The 7,646-nt window shown below is 49.2% G+C and overlaps 3 pseudogenes; all 3 read right to left on the bottom strand.

The window, feature by feature from the left end:
* Positions 1 to 776: 776 nt before the first annotated feature.
* On the bottom strand, positions 777 to 895 carry LOC143998714 (5S ribosomal RNA; annotated as a pseudogene).
* Positions 896 to 1,055: 160 nt separating this feature from the next.
* LOC143999499 (5S ribosomal RNA) lies at positions 1,056 to 1,174 on the bottom strand (annotated as a pseudogene).
* Positions 1,175 to 6,718: 5,544 nt separating this feature from the next.
* On the bottom strand, positions 6,719 to 6,837 carry LOC143999143 (5S ribosomal RNA; annotated as a pseudogene).
* Between the last annotated feature and the right edge of the window lie 809 nt (positions 6,838 to 7,646).

Genomic DNA, 7,646 nt, shown 5'->3' on the forward strand with positions numbered 1-7,646 from the left:
TGAGATCAAATGAGATTGGGCTCTTTCAGGGTGAGGCAGCCATAGTAGATTTTTTCAGGCACGCTCAACCCTCTTGACAAACGCCAAGATGGTCACCTTGGGGAGCAAACAAAAAATCAAGTCAACGCCAACAACATAAAAAGAAGCCTACAGCACCTAATATTCCCAGGCGGTCTCCCATCCAGGTATTAACAAGGTGCGACCCTTTCTAGCCTCTGAGATCAGAGGAGATTGGGTGCTTTCAGGGTGATGTGCCCATAGGCAATCTCTTTAGGCACTCTCATCCCTCTTGAAAAATGCCAAGATAGTCACCCTGGGAAACAAGCGAAAAAAAACAGGTCAACGCCAACAACATGAAAGAGAATACGGCACCTGGTATTCCAAGTACTAACTAGGCCCAACCCTTCTTAGCCTCCGAGATCAGAAGAGATAGGGTGCTTTCAGGGTGATGCTGCTGTAAGCGATCTCTTTAGGCACTCTCAACCCTCTTGACAAATGCCAAGATGATCACTTTGGGAAACAAGCGAAAAAAAACATGTCAACACCAACATAAAAAGAAGCCTGTGGCATCTGGAAAACCCAGGCGGTCTCCCATCCAGGTACAAACCAGGCCCAACCCTGCTTAGCCTCTGAGACCAGACAAGATTGGGCGCTTTCAGGGTGTTGTGCCCGTAGGCAATTTCTTTGTGCACTCTCAACCCTCTTGACAAATGGCAAGATGGTCACCTTGGGAAAAAAGGGAAAAAAAACAGGTCAACGCCGACAACATAATGAGAAGCCTGCGGCACCTGGTATTCCGAGGCTATCTCCCATCCAGGTACTAACCAGGCCCATCGCTGCTTAGCCTCCAAGATCAGATGAGATTGGGCTCTCTCAGGGTGATTTGGCCGTAGGCACTCTCTTTGGGCACTCTGAAGCCTCTTGACAAAGGCCAAGATGCTCACCTTGGGAAACAAGCTAAAAAAAACAGGTCAAAGCCAAAAACATAAAAAGATGCCTACGGCATCCGGTATTCCAAGGCGATCTCCCAATCAAGACACTAACCAGGCCAGATCCTTCTATGGCACCTGGTCTTCCCAGGCAGTCTCCCATCCAGGTACTAACCAGGCCTGACACTGCTTAGCCTCTGAAATCAGGCGAGATCGGGTGCTTTCAGGGTGATGTGGCCGTAAGCGTTCTCTTCCAGACACGCCCAACCCTCTGTGTCCCGTGATGTATTCTCAAGAAAAGGATTTTACAGGTAAGCTGTATATAAAAATCCTATTTTCTTGATCATACATCACGGGACACAGGAGCTTCATTACATAGTGGGATGAGCCAAAGGAATGCTCAGATTGAGGGGAGGGAGACACAGATCATAATATATAGACCGCCAAGGACCGGAGGACCTAAACTGCAGCCTGCAGTACACTGCGCCCAAAGGCGATATCCTCTTGCCCTCTGACATCCACCTGATAGAATCTGGTGAATGTGTGGACTGATGACCAAGTTGCAGCCTTACAGATCTGAGCCAGGGAGGCCTGGTGATGCACTGCCCAAGAAGCACTTACAGCCCTAGTTGAGTGCACTTTCACTTGAAAAGGAGGGATCTTCCCTTTAACACTATAGGCCTGAGAAATAATCTGTCTAATCCACTTTGAGAGAGTGGATTTTGATGCCGCCTGACCTTTCCTAGGGCCTTCCGGCAAAATAAATAAGCAATCAGTTTTCCTTATCTGAGCAGTTGCCTGAAGATAGATACTGATTGCCCTTACCACATCCAAAGTGTGCAATGATTCTTCTTCTGCGGACTGTGGGTCCGGAAAAAAGGATGGTAGGCTTACATCTTGATTCAAATGGAATCCTGAAACCACCTTAGGCAGAAAGGACCTGTTGGGACGCATTACCACCAGGTCCTTATAAATAATTAGATACGGTTCTTTACTGGAGAGAGCTGCTAGTTCTGACACTCTTCTAGCCGTGGATATGGCTACCAAGAAAACCAATTTTTTAGTAAAAAGAACTAACGAAGCCTGATGCAAAGGTTCAAAAGGTTGCCCCTGCAAAGCTGAGAGAACCAAATTCAGATCCCATGGGCATACCGGAGGTTGGACTGGCGGCCTTATCCGCATAGCCCCCTGGATGAAAGCCCGCACCAGGGAATGCGATGCAAGTGGTTTCTGAAAAAATACTGACAAGGCCGAAATATGCACCTTGATAGTGCTTACGGCCAAATTCATTTCTAGGCCTGACTGGAGGAAGGCCAAGATCCTGCTAATGACATACTTTCTAGGATGACATTCCCTGAGTTCACAACAGGAAACATATGCCCTCCAGATTTTGTAGTAAATAAGCCTGGAGGCCGGCTTTCTGGCATTGACCAGAGTAGAAAGGACTGGCCCCGAAAGCCCACGGTCTCTCAGAATGTGGGTTTCAGCAGCCAAACCGTCAAATTCAGACTGTGTAAAGCAGGATGGTAAATTGGACCCTGTGAGAGCAGATCTGGCCGGAGAGGGAGGATCCACGGCCTGCCTACTGCCAACTTCATGATCTCTGCGTACCACGGTCGCCTGGGCCAAGCCGGGGCTACCAAAAGAAGCGACTTTGTTTCCCTCTAGACTCTTCCCAGGAACAGCGACAGAAGCGGGCACGGGGGGAAGGCATAAATCAAATTGTACTGATCCCAGGGAACTGTCAGAGCATCCGACCCCTGAGCGAGTGTATCTCTTGTCCTTGACACGAATTTGTCCAGTTTTCTGTTGAACCTGGACGCAAACAGATCTACGTCTGGAGTACCCCACCTGCGACATATTTTCCAAAACACGACGGGGTGCAGAGCCCATTCTCCTGGGCACAACTGCTGGCGGCACAGAAAATCTGCCTGCCAATTTTCCACTCCTGGAATGAAGACTGCAGAAAGGCATGGAACATGCCTTTCTGCCCAGACAAGTATGTGATTCACCTCTTTTTGCGCAACCAGACTCCTGGTACCGCCCTGGTGATTGATATAGACCACTGCTGTGGCATTGTCGGACTGAACCTGAACAGGGAGACCCCGTAGTCTGAAAGACCAGTTTATGAGAGCCATATAAACTGGCCGGATCTCCAAGACATTTATGGGCAATAGCTTCTCGATCGCAGACCATTTCCACTGCGAGCACATCTCCTCCAACACTGCTCCCAGCCTGTCAGGCTGCCATTTGTCATAATAATCTTCCATGGAAGAGGAAGAAAAGTTTTGCCTTTCAGCAAATTCTCGGTTTGTAACCAGACTCTTAGACTCGTTAGACGAGACTCTTGCGTGTCCCTGGGGATAGACGCATAGGAAGATCCAAGGACTGGGGCTTCCTGTTCCAAGCCGCAAGGATGCATCTTTGCAGAGGCCTTGAGTGGAACTGGGCGAATGGAACGGCCTCGAAGGAGGCGACCATTTTCCCTAACAGTCTCATGCACAACAGAATGGGGGAAGATCTTCTGCCCAGAATTAGGCGCACCAGATCCCCAATGGCCAAGGCTTTTGGCCTTGGTAGAAACACCTTGCCCTGAGCAGTGTCGATAACCATACCCAGGTATTCCAACCTGGTAGCAGGCTGTAGGGGTGACTTTTCTAGGTTTATAATCCAACCTAGGCGTTCCAGGTGTTCTAGCATTCTGGTAACACTGTGGTTAAGGAGCGCTACTGTTTTCTCTATGAGAAGCAAATCCTCTAGATAAGCCATGACGGCTATACCCTGAGCTCTTAGGTTAGCCAAGAGAGGGTCCAGAATCTTTGTGAAGACTCGAGGGGCCGTAGCTAGCCCGAACGGCAAGGCCACAAATTGAAAATGGCGCCGCTCTACCGCGAACCTTAGATACTTTTGGTGTGCGGGAAAAATTGGCACATGGAGATATGCATCCTTGATGTCTATTGATGCCATAAACTCTCCCCCTTGCAGGGAGGAGACCACAGTGCGAATTGACTGTATTCGGAAGGACCGGATGCGTAAAAAACGGTTCAGATCCTTCAGATCCAGGATAGGTCTGACACTTCCATTTGGCTTTGGAACGGTGAAGAGATTCGAGTAAAACCCTGAACCCTGTTCTTTTGGGTCCACTTCTACTATCACCCCCTGGGATAGTAAGTGATCTAAGGCCAGAAACTCCAGCTTGTAGCCCAGAGATACCGAAGAGACCACCCACTCGTCCCGGATCTCTTCCCGCCAGGCTTCTGCAAACTGCAGGAGCCTTCCCCCCACTTGGCCGAGCGGGGGCGCCCCTTCACAATGAATCTTTCGGGCTCTGCTTGGCAGGCTTTCGCCCCCAGGATTTCTTCTGCCCCTGGGCCCGGCCTTGAGCCTTTCCTGTAGAGGGGGGTTGAGAAGGCCGTCGCCACTGCTTAGAGCTTGATGCTCCGGGAGAGAGAGAACGCCTAAATGATGGACGTTTGCTCCTTTTGACTGGAAGGAGAGTAGATTTACCCCCTGAAATTTTTTGGACGAATTTGTCGAATTCTTCTCCGAACAAACGTTCCCCTTTAAACGGGAAGCCAATCAAATGCTTCTTGCATGATAGCTCAGCTGCCCAATTCTTTAGCCATAGGGCCCTTCGCATGTGTACCAACAGGAGAGACAAACAAGATGCTTGTTGGACAGAATCCAAAATCGCATCAATCATGAAACACAGAATTTGAGGTATTTCTGCATAATTCTCCACTTCCTCACTGGGAAGGAGGCCAAGCATCTGCTTAACCTGTTCCTTGAGGAACTGACACAACCCCACAGCTGCGACTGTAGGTTGCACTACAGTGCCAGTCATGGAAAAGGAGGCTTTTAATAATGTTTCCAGCTTCTTACCAGTTGGATCTTTAAATACCTGAGCATTATCCAAAGGACAGGTCAGGTTTCTATTCACGCAAGAAACAGCCGCATCGACAGATGGGACCCCCCATTTCTTGGTGAAACTTTCCTCCAGAGGATAAAGCATAGAAAACCTTTTAGGAGGAGCAAACAGTTTATTGGGATGTCCCCAATCCTCATACAACAATTTATCCATTAAGGGATGAATTGGAAAGGAAAAGGCAGGTTGATTTTCCTGACTCCCAGGGAAGAAACAGAGGACGTAGCGATCTCACCAGCAGGCATTCTGAATGTGGTACGCACCAATTCAGTATAATACTGCACCTGTTTTCTGAGCGCCTGGGAGGAGGGGACTCTCTCCTCTTCCTCTGATTCATCCGACTGCTCAAGATCCCTGTCCCAAGATAGGGATCTCTCCTCATTGTCAGAAGTGTCATCTGAAAGAGGAATCTCAGCAGAGGGAGGGGATCTACCCCTTTTCCTGCTATCTTTCAGGGAAGCTGAAAAAAAATTCATGATTCTCCCTTCAAAACCCTCCAATGTAGCCCTAAGGGAGTCCTCAGTGACGTATACCGGGGCTGAAAAATTAGGAGAGGCTGCAAATCCTGACAGGGGCACTGACTCATCCTGTGAGGCTGACTCCAGTCTTGCAGGGGGGGGGGGGGGGTGGTAACCTACAGGCATTTTTAGAACCCCTAGACCTAAGCGTTGACTTACCAGTGCCCTTGTTATCTCCCCCTGAGACCCTCTTACAAGGAGACATAGTCCTAAGCTACAAAGCAGAGGTACTAGTACAAAGTGCAATCACTGTTGTACTTAAAGTCTCACAATAAATATATATGCTTAAACTGCACAACCTGATGCTGAGTAGGTGTCTTAGGTTTGCCTGGATCCAATCCCTCGGGATGCTTACTGCCCACAGCTCCTGTGTCTCCACTTACAGCCCCCTGACGCTCTGGGCTGTAAAACTGCCGCCTGGCGCCTGCGCAGTACAGCGCCGTGCACACCGAACGACGCGGCTCGCAAACACATTCCTCCATTAGCACGGGAGCATGCTCGGCGCGCGTGCACGAGGACCGCCGGTATCCAGGGGGGAAGGGAATTGCCATCGGAGCTGCCTGGGACCCCCAGACTACGTGGGACCCCTGTATTACCTTCATTGTGGCAGAGATTGCAGTGGAGACATGAGTCATCTGGGAGAACCAAGCTTCACTGAGCGTGTGTATCTGAAAGGCATGTAAATATGCATCAGGCTGCTCTTACTCCCCCTAGTGGTGGAAACCAGGTAAGACATACAACTACTCAATGAAGAAATCCATAATATAATTTATACAGGATTAACTTCCCTTACCTGTCCTCGCCGCAGGAATTGCTGAAAACAGACAGATTCCAGCCTTCACCCATCACGGCGGGCAGAGTTGTGCCAACCTTCAGGTTTTTTTTGGGGTTCCTTCTCAGAAGAACCTCCTACCTGGACCTTATAAAAGACTCTGCCGGAAACTTTCGTGCCACTATGTAAATAGTACAGTAAGTCTGGTTTTCCCAGAGCCCAGTCTTCCAATAGGAGAGGACTTACAGGCAAAACCTCGTTTCTTCAGATGACGAGGCCCGGATACCATATCATCTTGGGAGTCAAAATATCGGCCCCAGATATGGATCCGGTTAGTTGTAGCCCTTAGGCCCCCACAGGGACCTGCACAGAACTTTTTTCATAGCACATGTTTTACGTGACCAACCACCATAGACACTGGCGAAGAAAAAAATGAGGTGCCTCCCATATGGGAGGGGTTATATAGGGAAGGAATTCTCCTTAATTGGGGGTTAACCAGTGTCCAATCACCAGAGGTGCCTATATAACCCACTATGTAATGATCCTGTGTCCCGTGATGTATGATCAGGAAATAAGCATACGGCACCTGGTATTCCCAGTCGGTCTTCCATCCAGTTACTAATCAGGCCCGACAATGCTTAGCCTCCGAGATCAGACAAGATCGGGCACTTTCAAGGTGATGGGGCCATAGGCGATCTCTTTGGGCACTCTCTTGGGCAATCTCTTTGGGCACTCTCAACCATCTTGACAAACGCCAACATGGTCATCTTGGGAAACAAGCGAAAAAAAACAAGTCATTGCCAACATTGGAGACTAAGCAGGGTTGGGCAATCAGTTTCCTTGCCTGAAATAGGCATCTCAGAACTGCCATCTGGCTGCTTCCCAGGTTTCCAACTCCTTCAACTAATCCCAGGAGACAATACTTCGCCTCCATCCTGGTGGAGGTTCCAAACACCCGATCAATGGTTCCTGTCACCTCCGTCCAGTAGCAGATCAACTTCGGGCATCTCCAAAACATGTACATGTACAAAACATGTACATCATGTCTCCCCCCATGTTCCCGCACCGGGGGCAACTTGTGTGCGGCCGTTCGGCCAAATTGAAAAAGTTTACGAGGAGCATAATAAGTTCTATATAATAAGAACAGATGTGACATCCTCTGAGAGGAGAGCCACAATTGACCACAGGCAGTATTCCTGTGGCCAATTATATCTCACACTATATAAGGCCACCAGCGCGGCGGCCTTGTATAGTGTGTTGCGGCGGTCAGGGAAAGAGGACGATAGGCATGGACAGTGTCTTTACTGCTTGGGAACCTAGCACTGTTACAGTGGGTGTTATGGGCCTCCTGCACAGTACACACCTGAAGCTACCCTTTATTACTGGTGTTCAATTTTTGCAATACAGGCATCTGCAGTGCAGAAGTTAGAGTGGGTGTTGTGTGCCTCCTGCACAGTATACACCTGAAGATACCCCTTATTGCTGGTGTTCTGTTTCTGTAA

Source organism: Lithobates pipiens, unplaced genomic scaffold (genome assembly GCF_037356315.1).
Source record: "Lithobates pipiens isolate NorthernLeopardFrog02 unplaced genomic scaffold, aLitPip1_a1.2 Scaffold_19, whole genome shotgun sequence".
NCBI lineage: Eukaryota > Metazoa > Chordata > Amphibia > Anura > Ranidae > Lithobates > Lithobates pipiens.